This window comes from Haliotis rubra, unplaced genomic scaffold, assembly GCF_003918875.1.
Source record: "Haliotis rubra isolate DU_JTF1 unplaced genomic scaffold, ASM391887v1 Scf444, whole genome shotgun sequence".
Taxonomy (NCBI): domain Eukaryota; kingdom Metazoa; phylum Mollusca; class Gastropoda; order Lepetellida; family Haliotidae; genus Haliotis; species Haliotis rubra.
Genome location: NW_025767129.1, coordinates 326,332 through 340,088, shown reverse-complemented (window position 1 = coordinate 340,088; position 13,757 = coordinate 326,332).

Below are 13,757 nucleotides of genomic sequence, written 5' to 3'. Positions count from 1 at the left end.
CGTGTGCTTGTATCTCACCTAGGGTAATACACTGTCTCACTGGTGTGCTTGTATCTCACCTAGGGTGATACATTGTCTCAATGGTGTGATTGTATCTGACTTAGGGTAATACACTGTCTCACTGGTGTGCTTCTATCTCACCTAGGGAGATACATTGTCTCACTTTTGTGCTTGTATCTCACCTAGGGTGATACATTGTCTCACTTGTGAGCTTGTATCTCGCCAAGGGTAATACACTGTCTCACTGGTGTGCTTGTATCTGACCTAGTGTGATACATTGTCTCACTGGTGTGCTTGTATCTCACTTAGGGTGATACAATGTCTCACTGGTGTGCTTGTATCTCACATAGGGTAATACACTGTCTCACTGGTGTGCTTGTATCTGACCTAGGGTAATACGTTGTCTCACTGGTGTGTTTGTATCTCACCTAGGGAGATACATTGTCTAACTGGTGTGTTTGTATCTCACCTAGGGAGATACATTGTCTCACTGGTGTGCTTGTATCTCACCAAGGGTGATACACAGTCTCACTGGTGTGCTTGTATCTGACCTAGGGTAATACATTGTCTCACTGGTGTACTTGTATCTGACCTAGGGTGATACACTGTCTCACTGGTGTGTTTGTATCTCACCTAGGGAGATACATTGTCTCACTGGTGTGCTTGTATCTCACCTAGGGTGATACATTGTCTCACGGGTGTGCTTGTATCTCACCTATATTGATACTTTGTCTCACTGGTGTGCTTGTATCTGACCTAGGGTAATACACTGTCTTACTGGTGTGCTTGTATCTCACCTAGGGTGATACATTGTCTCACTGGTGTGCTTGTATCTGTCCTAGGGTAATACATTGTCTCACTGGTGTGCTTGTATCTCACCTAGGGTGATACACTGTCTCACTGGTGTGCTTGTATCTGACCTAGGGTAATACATTGTCTCACTGGTGTACTTGTAGCTGACCTAAGGTGATACACTGTCTCACTGGTGTGTTTGTATCTCACCTAGGGAGATACATTGTCTCACTGGTGTGCTTGTATCTCACCTAGAGAGATACATTGTCTCACTGGTGTGCTTGTATCTCACCTAGGGTAATACATTGTGTCACTATTGTGCTTGTATCTCACCTAGGGTGATACATTGTCTCACTCGTCTGCTTGTATCTGACCTAGGGTAATACACTGTCTCACTGGTGTGCTTGTATCTCACCTAGGGTAATACATTGTGTCACTATTGTGCTTGTATCTCACCTAGGGTGATACATTGTCTCACTCGTCTGCTTGTATCTGACCTAGGGTAATACATTGTCTCACTGGTGTGCTTGTATCTCACCTAGAGAGATACATTGTCTCACTGGTGTGCTTGTATCTCACCTAGGGTAATACATTGTGTCACTATTGTGCTTGTATCTCACCTAGGGTGATACATTGTCTCACTCGTCTGCTTGTATCTGACCTAGGGTAATACACTGTCTCACTGGTGTGCTTGTATCTCACCTAGGGTCATACATTGTCTCACTGGTGTGCATGTATCTCACCTAGGGTGATACACTGTCCCACTGGCGTGATTGCATCTGACCTAGGGTAATACACTGTCTCACTTGTGTGCTTGTATCTCACCTAGGGTGATACATTGTCTCACTCGTCTGCTTGTATCTGACCTAGGGTAATACACTGTCTCACTGGTGTGCTTGTATCTCACCTAGGGTCATACATTGTCTCACTGGTGTGCATGTATCTCACCTAGGGTGATACACTGTCCCACTGGCGTGATTGCATCTGACCTAGGGTAATACACTGTCTCACTTGTGTGCTTGTGTCTGACTTAGGGTGATACATTGGCTCACTGGTGTGCTTGTATCTCACCTAGGGAGATACATTGCCTCACTGGTGTGCTTGTATCACACCTAGGGAGATACATTGTCTCACTGGTGTGATTGTATCGCACCTAGGGTGATACATTGTCTTACTGGTGTGCTTGTATCTGACCTAGAGTGATACACTGTCTCACTGGTGTGCTTGTATCTCACCTAGGGTGATACACTGTCTCACTGGTGTGCTTGTATCCCACCTAGGGAGATAAATTGTCTCACTGGTGTGCTTGTATCTCACCTAGGGTGCTACATTGTCTCACTTGTGTGCTTGTATCTCACCTAGGGAGATACATTGCATCACTGGTGTGCTTGTATCCTACCTAGGGTGATACATTGTCTCACTGGTGTGCTTGTATCTCACCAAGGGTGATCCACTGTCTCACTGGTGTGTTTGTATCTGACCTAGAGTGATACACAGTCTCACTGGTGTGCTTATATCTCAACAAGGGTGATACACTGTGTCACTGGTGTGCTTGTATCTGACCTAGAGTGATACACAGTCTCACTGGTGTGCTTGTATCTCACCAAGGGTGATACACTGTCTCACTGGTGTGCTTGTATCTCACCTAGGGAGATACATTGTCTCACTGGTGTGTTTGTATCTCACCTAGGGAGATACATCGTCTCACTGGTGTGCTTGTATCTCACCTAGGGTGATACATTGTCTCACTGGTGTGCTTGTATCTGTCCTAGGGTAATACATTGTCTCACTGGTGTACTTGTATCTCACCTAGGGTGATACACTGTCTCACTGGTGTGCTTGTATCTGACCTAGGGTAATACATTGTCTCACTGGTGTACTTGTATCTGACCTAGGGTGATACACTGTCTCACTGGTGTGTTTGTATCTCACCTAGGGAGATACATTGTCTCATTGGTGTGCTTGTATCTCACCTAGGGTGATACATTGTCTCACTGGTGTGCTTGTATCTCACCTATATTGATACTTTGTCTCACTCGTGTGCTAGTATCTGACCTAGGGTAATACACTGTCTTACTGGTGTGCTTGTATCTCACCTAGGGAGATACGCTGTCTCACTGGTGTGCTTGTATCTCACCTAGGGTGATACATTGTCTCACTGGTGTGCTTGTATCTCACCTAGAGAGATACATTGTCTCACTGGTGTGCTTGTATCTCACCTAGGGTAATACATTGTCTCACTGGTGTGCTTGTATCTCACCTAGGGTGATACATTTTCTCACTCGTCTGCTTGTATCTGACCTAGGGTAATACACTGTCTCACTGGTGTGCTTGTATCTCACCTAGGGTCATACATTGTCTCACTGGTGTGCATGTATCTCACCTAGGGTGATACACAATCTCACTGGTGTGCTTGTATCTCACCAAGGGTGATACACTGTCTCACTGGTGTGCTTGTATCTGACCTAGGGTGATACATTGTCTCACTGGTGTGCTTGTATCTCACCTAAGGAGATACATCGTCTCACTGGTGTGCTTGTATCTCACCTAGGGTGATACATTGTCTCACTGGTGTGCTTGTATCTCACCTAGAGTGATACACAGTCTCACTGGTGTGCTTGTATCTCAACAAGGGTGATACATTGTGTCACTGGTGTGCTTGTATCTTACCTAGAGTGATACACAATCTCACTGGTGTGCTTGTATCTGACCTAGGGTGATCCACTGTCTCACTGGTGTGCTTGTATCTGACCTAGAGTGATACACAATCTCACTGGTGTGCTTGTATCTCACCAAGGGTGATACACTGTCTCACTGGTGTGCTTGTATCTGACCTAGGGTGATACATTGTCTCACTGGTGTGCTTGTATCTCACCTAGGGAGATACATTTTCTCACTGGTGTGCTTGTATCTCACCTAGGGTGATACATTGTCTCACTGGTGTGCTTGTATCTCACTTAGGGTGATACATTGTCTCACTGGTGTGCTTGTATCTCAACTAGGGTAAAACACTGTCTTACTGGTGTACTTGTATCTCACCTAGGGAGATACATTGTCTCAGTGGTGTGCTTGTATCTCACCTAGGGTGATACATTGTCTCACTGGTGTGCTTGTATCTCACCAAGGGAGATACATTGCCTCACTGGTGTGCTTCTATCTCACCTAGGGTGATACATTGTCTGACTGGTGTTCTTGTATCTCACCTAGGGTGATACATTGTCTCACTGGTGTGCTTGTATCTGACCTAGAGTGATACACTGTCTCACTGGTGTGCTTGTATCTGACCTAGGGTGATACACTGTCTCACTTCTGTGCTTGTATCTGACCTAGGGTGATACACTGTCTCACTGGTGTGCTTGTATCTCACCTAGGGAGATACATTGTCTCACTGGTGTGCTTGTATCTCACCTAGGGTGATACATTGTCTCACGGGTGTGCTTGTATCTCACCTATATTGATACTTTGTCTCACTGGTGTGCTTGTATCTGACCTAGGGTAATACACTGTCTTACTGGTGTGCTTGTATCTCACCTAGGGTGATACATTGTCTCACTGGTGTGCTTGTATCTGTCCTAGGGTAATACATTGTCTCACTGGTGTGCTTGTATCTCACCTAGGGTGATACACTGTCTCACTGGTGTGCTTGTATCTGACCTAGGGTAATACATTGTGTCACTGGTGTACTTGTATCTGACCTAAGGTGATACACTGTCTCACTGGTGTGTTTGTATCTCACCTAGGGAGATACATTGTCTCACTGGTGTGCTTGTATCTCACCTAGAGAGATACATTGTCTCACTGGTGTGCTTGTATCTCACCTAGGGTAATACATTGTGTCACTATTGTGCTTGTATCTCACCTAGGGTGATACATTGTCTCACTCGTCTGCTTGTATCTGACCTAGGGTAATACACTGTCTCACTGGTGTGCTTGTATCTCACCTAGGGTACATTGTGTCACTATTGTGCTTGTATCTCACCTAGGGTGATACATTGTCTCACTCGTCTGCTTGTATCTGACCTAGGGTAATACATTGTCTCACTGGTGTGCTTGTATCTCACCTAGAGAGATACATTGTCTCACTGGTGTGCTTGTATCTCACCTAGGGTAATACATTGTGTCACTATTATGCTTGTATCTCACCTAGGGTGATACATTGTCTCACTCGTCTGCTTGTATCTGACCTAGGGTAATACACTGTCTCACTGGTGTGCTTGTATCTCACCTAGGGTCATACATTGTCTCACTGGTGTGCATGTATCTCACCTAGGGTGATACACTGTCCCACTGGCGTGATTGCATCTGACCTAGGGTAATACACTGTCTCACTTGTGTGCTTGTGTCTGACTTAGGGTGATACATTGGCTCACTGGTGTGCTTGTATCTCACCTAGGGAGATACATTGCCTCACTGGTGTGCTTGTATCACACCTAGGGAGATACATTGTCTCACTGGTGTGATTGTATCGCACCTAGGGTGATACATTGTCTCACTGGTGTGCTTGTATCTCACCTAGGGTAATACATTGTGTCACTATTATGCTTGTATCTCACCTAGGGTGATACATTGTCTCACTCGTCTGCTTGTATCTGACCTAGGGTAATACACTGTCTCACTGGTGTGCTTGTATCTCACCTAGGGTCATACATTGTCTCACTGGTGTGCATGTGTCTCACCTAGGGTGATACACTGTCCCACTGGCGTGATTGCATCTGACCTAGGGTAATACACTGTCTCACTTGTGTGCTTGTGTCTGACTTAGGGTGATACATTGGCTCACTGGTGTGCTTGTATCTCACCTAGGGAGATACATTGCCTCACTGGTGTGCTTGTATCACACCTAGGGAGATACATTGTCTCACTGGTGTGATTGTATCGCACCTAGGGTGATACATTGTCTTACTGGTGTGCTTGTATCTGACCTAGAGTGATACACTGTCTCACTGGTGTGCTTGTATCTCACCTAGGGTGTGATACACTGTCTCACTGGTGTGCTTGTATCCCACCTAGGAGATATAAATTGTCTCACTGGTGTGCTTGTATCTCACCTAGGGTGCTACATTGTCTCACTTGTGTGCTTGTATCTCACCTAGGGAGATACATTGCATCACTGGTGTGCTTGTATCCTACCTAGGGTGATACATTGTCTCACTGGTGTGCTTGTATCTCACCAAGGGTGATCCACTGTCTCACTGGTGTGTTTGTATCTGACCTAGAGTGATACACAGTCTCACTGGTGTGCTTATATCTCAACAAGGGTGATACACTGTGTCACTGGTGTGCTTGTATCTGACCTAGATTGATACACAGTCTCACTGGTGTGCTTGTATCTCACCAAGGGTGATACACTGTCTCACTGGTGTGCTTGTATCTCACCTAGGGAGATACATTGTCTCACTGGTGTGTTTGTATCTCACCTAGGGAGATACATCGTCTCACTGGTGTGCTTGTATCTCACCTAGGGTGATACATTGTCTCACTGGTGTGCTTGTATCTGTCCTAGGGTAATACATTGTCTCACTGGTGTGCTTGTATCTCACCTAGGGTGATACACTGTCTCACTGGTGTGCTTGTATCTGACCTAGGGTAATACATTGTCTCACTGGTGTACATTGTATCTGACCTAGGGTGATACACTGTCTCACTGGTGTGTTTGTATCTCACCTAGGGAGATACATTGTCTCACTGGTGTGCTTGTATCTCACCTAGGGTGATACATTGTCTCACTGGTGTGCTTGTATCTCACCTATATTGATACTTTGTCTCACTGGTGTGCTTGTATCTGACCTAGGGTAATACACTGTCTTACTGGTGTGCTTGTATCTCACCTAGGGTGATACATTGTCTCACTGGTGTGCTTGTATCTCACCTAGGGTGATACATTGTCTCACTGGTGTGCTTGTATCTCACCTAGGGAGATACATTGTCTCACTGGTGTGCTTGTATCTCACCTAGGGTAATACATTGTCTCACTGGTGTGCTTGTATCTCACCTAGGGTGATACATTTTCTCACTCGTCTGCTTGTATCTGACCTAGGGTAATACACTGTTTCACTGGTGTGCTTGTATCTCACCTAGGGTCATACATTGTCTCACTGGTGTGCATGTATCTCACCTAGGGTGATACACAATCTCACTGGTGTGCTTGTATCTCACCAAGGGTGATACACTGTCTCACTGGTGTGCTTGTATCTCACCTAGAGTGATACACAGTCTCACTGGTGTGCTTGTATCTCACCAAGGGTAATACACTGTCTCACTGGTGTGCTTGTATCTCTCTCACCTAGGGTGATACACAATCTCACATCACCTGTCTCACTGGTGTGCTTGTATCTCACCTAGGGTGATACATTGTCTCACTGGTGTGCTTGTATCTCACCTAGGGTGATACACTGTCTCACTGCTTGTATCTCACCTAGGGTGATACATTGTCTCACTACACTGTCTCACCTATACATCGATCTCACTGGTGTGCTTGGGTCTCACTGGTGTGCTTGTATCTGACCTAGGGTGATACATTGTCTCACTGGTGTGCTTGTATCTCACCTAGGGAGATACATTTTCTCACTGGTGTGCTTGTATCTCACCTAGGGTGATACATTGTCTCACTGGTGTGCTTGTATCTCACCTAGGGTGATACATTGTCTCACTGGTGTGCTTGTATCTCAACTAGGGTAAAACACTGTCTTACTGGTGTACTTGTATCTCACCTAGGGAGATACATTGTCTCAGTGGTGTGCTTGTATCTCATCTAGGGTGATACATTGTCTCACTGGTGTGCTTGTATCTCACCTAGGGTGATACATTGTCTCACTGGTGTGCTTGTATCTGACCTAGAGTGATACACTGTCTCACTGGTGTGCTTGTATCTGACCTAGGGTGATACACTGTCTCACTTGTGTGCTTGTATCTGACCTAGGGTGATACACTGTCTCACTGGTGTGCTTGTATCTCACCTAGGGAGATACATTGTCTCACTGGTGTGCTTGTATCTCACCTAGGGTGATACATTGTCTCACTGGTGTGCTTGTATCTCACCTAGGGTAATACACTGTCTCACTGGTGTGCTTGTATCTCACCTAGGGTGATACATTGTCTCACTGGTGTGATTGTATCTGACCTAGAGTAATACATTGTCTCACTGGTGTGCTTCTATCTGACATAGGGTCATACATTGTTTCACTGGTGTGCTTGCGTCTGACCTAGGCTAGTACATTGTCTCACTGGCGTGCTTGTATCTCAGTTAGGGAGATACATTGTCTCACTGGTGTGCTTGTATCTCACCTAGGGTGATACATTGTCTCACTTGTGAGCTTGTATCTCGCCAAGGGTAATACGCTGTCTCACTGGTGTGCTTGTATCTCAACAAGGGTGATACATTGTGTCACTGGTGTGCTTGTATCTTACCTAGAGTGATACACTGTCTCACTGGTGTGCTTGTATCTGACCTAGGGTGATCCACTGTCTCACTGGTGTGCTTGTATCTGACCTAGAGTGATACACAATCTCACTGGTGTGCTTGTATCTCACCAAGGGTGATACACTGTCTCACTGGTGTGCTTGTATCTGACCTAGGGTGATACATTGTCTCACTGGTGTGCTTGTATCTCACCTAGGGAGATACATTTTCTCACTGGTGTGCTTGTATCTCACCTAGGGTGATACATTGTCTCACTGGTGTGCTTGTATCTCACCTAGGGTGATACATTGTCTCACTGGTGTGCTTGTATCTCACCTAGGGTGATACATTGTCTCACTGGTGTGCTTGTATCTGACCTAGAGTGATACACTGTCTCACTGGTGTGCTTGTATCTGACCTAGGGTGATACACTGTCTCACTTGTGTGCTTGTATCTGACCTAGGGTGATACACTGTCTCACTGGTGTGCTTGTATCTCACCTAGGGAGATACATTGTCTCACTGGTGTGCTTGTATCTCACCTAGGGTGATACATTGTCTCACTGGTGTGCTTGTATCTCACCTAGGGTAATACACTGTCTCACTGGTGTGCTTGTATCTCACCTAGGGTGATACATTGTCTCACTGGTGTGATTGTATCTGACCTAGAGTAATACATTGTTTCACTGGTGTGCTTCTATCTGACATAGGGTCATACATTGTTTCACTGGTGTGCTTGCGTCTGACCTAGGCTAGTACATTGTCTCACTGGCGTGCTTGTATCTCAGTTAGGGAGATACATTGTCTCACTGGTGTGCTTGTATCTCACCTAGGGTGATACATTGTCTCACTTGTGAGCTTGTATCTCGCCAAGGGTAATACACTGTCTCACTGGTGTGCTTGTATCTGACCTAGTGTGATACATTGTCTCACTGGTGTGCTTATATCTCACTTAGGGTGATACACTGTCTCACTGGTGTGCTTGTATCTGACATAGGGTAATACACTGTTTCACTGGTGTGCTTGTATCTGACCTAGGGTAATACGTTGTCTCACTGGAGTGTTTGTATCTCACCTAGGGAGATACATTGTCTCACTGGTGTGTTTGTATCTCACCTAGGGAGATACATTGTCTCACTGGTGTGCTTGTATCTCATCTAGGGTGATACATTGTCTCACTGGTGTGCTTGTATCGACCTAGGGTAATACATTGTCTCACTGGTGTGCTTGTATCTCACCTAGGGTGATACACTGTCTCACTGGTGTGCTTGTATCTGACCTACGGTAATACATTGTCTCACTGGTGTACCTGTATCTGACCTAGGGTGATACACTGTCTCACTGGTGTGCTTGTATCTCACCTAGGGAGATACATTGTCTCAATGGTGTGCTTGTATCTCACCTAGGGAGATACATTGTCTCACTGGTGTGCTTGTATCTCACCTATATTGATACATTGTCTCACTCGTGTGCTTGTATCTGACCTAGGGTAATACACTGTCTTACTGGTGTGCTTGTATCTCACCTAGGGTGATACATTGTCTCACTGGTGTGATTGTATCTCACCTAGAGAGATACATTGTCTAACTGGTGTACCTGTATCTGACCTAGGGTGATACACTGTCTCACTGTTGTGTTTGTATCTCACCTAGGGAGACACATTGTCTCACTGGTGTGCTTGTATCTCACTTAGGGTGATACATTGTCTCACTGGTGTGCTTGTATCTCACCTACGGAGATACTTTGCCTCACTGGTGTGCATGTATCTCACCTAGGATCATACATTGTCTCACTTGTGTGCTTGCACCTGACCTAGGGTGATACATTGTCTCACTGGTGTGCTTGTATATCACCTAGGGTGATACAATGTCTCACTGGTGTGCTTGTATCTCACCTAGGGTGATATATTGTCTCACTGGTGTGCTTGTATCTGATCTAGGGTAATACACTGTCTCACCGGTGTGCTTGTATCTCACCTAGGCTGATACATTGTCTCACTGGTGTGCTTGTATCTGACCTAGGGTAATACACTGTCTCACTGGGGTGCTTGTATCTCTCCTAGGGTAATACATTGTCTCACTGGTGTGCTTCTATCTGACATAGGGTCATACATTGTCTCACTGGTGTGCTTACATCTGACATAAGGTAATACATTGTCTCACTGGTGTGCTTGTATCTCAACTAGGGAGATACATTGTCTCACTGGTGTGCTTGTATCTCACCTAGGGTGATACATTGTCTCACCAGTGTGCTTGTATCTCACCTGACGTGATACACTGTCTCACTAGTGTGCTTGTATCTGACCTAGGGTGATACATTGTCTCACTGGTGTGCTTGTATCTCACCTAGGGAGATACATTGTCTCACTGGTGTGCTTGTATCTCACCTATGGTAATACATTGTCTCACTGGTGTGCTTGTATCTCACCTAGGGTGATACATTGTCTCACTCTTGTGCTTGTATCTGACCGAGGGTAATACACTGTCTCACTGGTATGCTTGTATCTCCCCTAGGGTGATACATTGTCTTACTGGTGTGCTTGTATCTGACCTAGGGTAATACACTGTCTCACTGATGTGCTTGTATCTCACCAAGGGAGATACATTGTCTCACTGGTGTGCTTGTATCTCACCTAGGGTGATACATTGTCTCACTGGTGTGCTTGTATCTCACCTAAGGTGATACACTGTCTCACTGGTGTGCTTGTATCTCACCTAGGTTGATACATTGTCTCACTGGTGTGCTTGTATCTCACCTAGGGAGATACATTGTCTCACTGGTGTGCTTGTATCTCACCTAAGGTGATACATTTTCTCACTGGTGTGCTTGTATCTCACCTAAGGTGATACATTGTCTCACTGGTGTTCTTGTATCTCACCTAGGGAGATACATTGTCTCGATGGTGTGCTTGTATCTCACCTAGGGTAATACATTGTCTCACTGGTGTGCTTGTATCTCACCTAGGGTGATACATTGTCTCACTGGTGTTCTTGTATCTCACCTAGGTTGATACATTGTCTCACTGGTGTGCTTGTATCTCACCTACGGAGATACTTTGCCTCACTGGTGTGCTTGTATCTCAACTAGGATCATACATTGTCTCACTTGTGTGCTTGCACCTGACCTAGGGTGATACATTGTCTCACTGGTGTGCTTGTATCTCACCTAAGGTGATACACTGTCTCACTGGTGTGCTTGTATCTCACCTAGGTTGATACATTGTCTCACTGGTGTGCTTGTATCTCACCTAGGGAGATACATTGTCTCACCTAAGGTGATACATTTTCTCACTTGTGTGCTTGCACCTGACCTAGGGTGATACATTGTCTCACTGGTGTTCTTGTATCTCACCTAGGGAGATACATTGTCTCACTGGTGTGCTTGTATCTCACCTAGGGTAATACATTGTCTCACTGGTGTGCTTGTATCTCACCTAGGGTGATACATTGTCTCACTGGTGTGCTTGTATCTCACTTAGGGTGATACATTGTCTCACTGGTGTGCTTGTATCTCACCTACGGAGATACTTTGCCTCACTGGTGTGCTTGTATCTCACCTAGGGTAATACATTGTCTCACTGGTGTGCTTGTATCTCACCTAGGTTGATACATTGTCTCACTGGTGTGCTTGTATCTCACCTACGGAGATACTTTGCCTCACTGGTGTGCTTGTATCTCACCTAGGATCATACATTGTCTCACTTGTGTGCTTGCACCTGACCTAGGGTGATACATTGTCTCACTGGTGTTCTTGTATCTCACCTAGGTTGATACATTGTCTCACTGGTGTGCTTGTATCTCACCTAGGGAGATACATTGTCTCACTGGTGTGCTTGTATCTCACCTAAGGTGATACATTTTCTCACTGGTGTGCTTGTATCTCACCTAAGGTGATACATTGTCTCACTGGTGTTCTTGTATCTCACCTAGGGAGATACATTGTCTCGATGGTGTGCTTGTATCTCACCTAGGGTAATACATTGTCTCACTGGTGTGCTTGTATCTCACCTAGGGTGATACATTGTCTCACTGGTGTTCTTGTATCTCACCTAGGTTGATACATTGTCTCACTGGTGTGCTTGTATCTCACCTACGGAGATACTTTGCCTCACTGGTGTGCTTGTATCTCAACTAGGATCATACATTGTCTCACTTGTGTGCTTGCACCTGACCTAGGGTGATACATTGTCTCACTGGTGTGCTTGTATCTCACCTAGGGTGATACACTGTCTCACTGGTGTGCTTGTATCTCACCTAGGTTGATACATTGTCTCACTGGTGTGCTTGTATCTCACCTAGGGAGATACATTGTCTCACCCTAGGTGATACATTTTTTCTCCTTGTGTGCTTGCACCTGACCTAGGGTGATACATTGTCTCACTGGTGTTCTTGTATCTCACCTAGGGAGATACATTGTCTCACTCGTGTGCTTGTATCTCACCTAGGGTAATACATTGTCTCACTGGTGTGCTTGTATCTCACCTAGGGTGATACATTGTCTCACTGGTGTGCTTGTATCTCACTTAGGGTGATACATTGTCTCACTGGTGTGCTTGTATCTCACCTAGGGTAATACATTGTCTCACTGGTGTGCTTGTATCTCACCTAGGTTGATACATTGTCTCACTGGTGTGCTTGTATCTCACCTACGGAGATACTTTGCCTCACTGGTGTGCTTGTATCTCACCTAGGATCATACATTGTCTCACTTGTGTGCTTGCACCTGACCTAGGGTGATACATTGTCTCACTGGTGTTCCTGTATCTCACCTAGGGAGATACATTGTCTCACTGGTGTGCTTGTATCTCACCTAGGGTAATACATTGTCTCACTGGTGTGCTTGTATCTCACCTAGGGTGATACATTGTCTCACTGGTGTGCTTGTATCTCACTGAGGGTGATACATTGTCTCACTGGTGTGCTTGTATCTCACCTACGGAGATACTTTGCCTCACTGGTGTGCTTGTATCTCACCTAGGATCATACATTGTCTCACTTGTGTGCTTGCACCTGACCTAGGGTGATACATTGTCTCACTGGTGTGCTTGTATATCACCTAGGGTGATACAATGTCTCACTGGTGTGCTTGTATCTCACCTAGGGTGATATATTGTCTCACTGGTGTGCTTGTATCTGATCTAGGGTAATACACTGTCTCACCGGTGTGCTTGTATCTCACCTAGGCTGATACATTGTCTCACTGGTGTGCTTGTATCTGACCTAGGGTAATACACTGTCTCACTGGTGTGCTTGTATCTCTCCTAGGGTAATACATTGTCTCACTGGTGTGCTTCTATCTGACCTAGGGTCATACATTGTCTCACTGTGTGTGCTTACATCTGACATAGGGTAATACATTGTCTCACTGGTGTGCTTTGTATCTCACCTAGGGAGATACATTGTCTCACCTGGTGTGCTTGTATCTCACCTAGGGTGATACATTGTCTCACTGGTGTGCTTGTATCTCACCTAGGGTGATACACTGTCTCACTGCTTGTATCTCACCTAGGGTGATGAGTGTGCTTGTATCTCACCTAGGGTGATACATTGTCTCACTGTGTGTGCTTG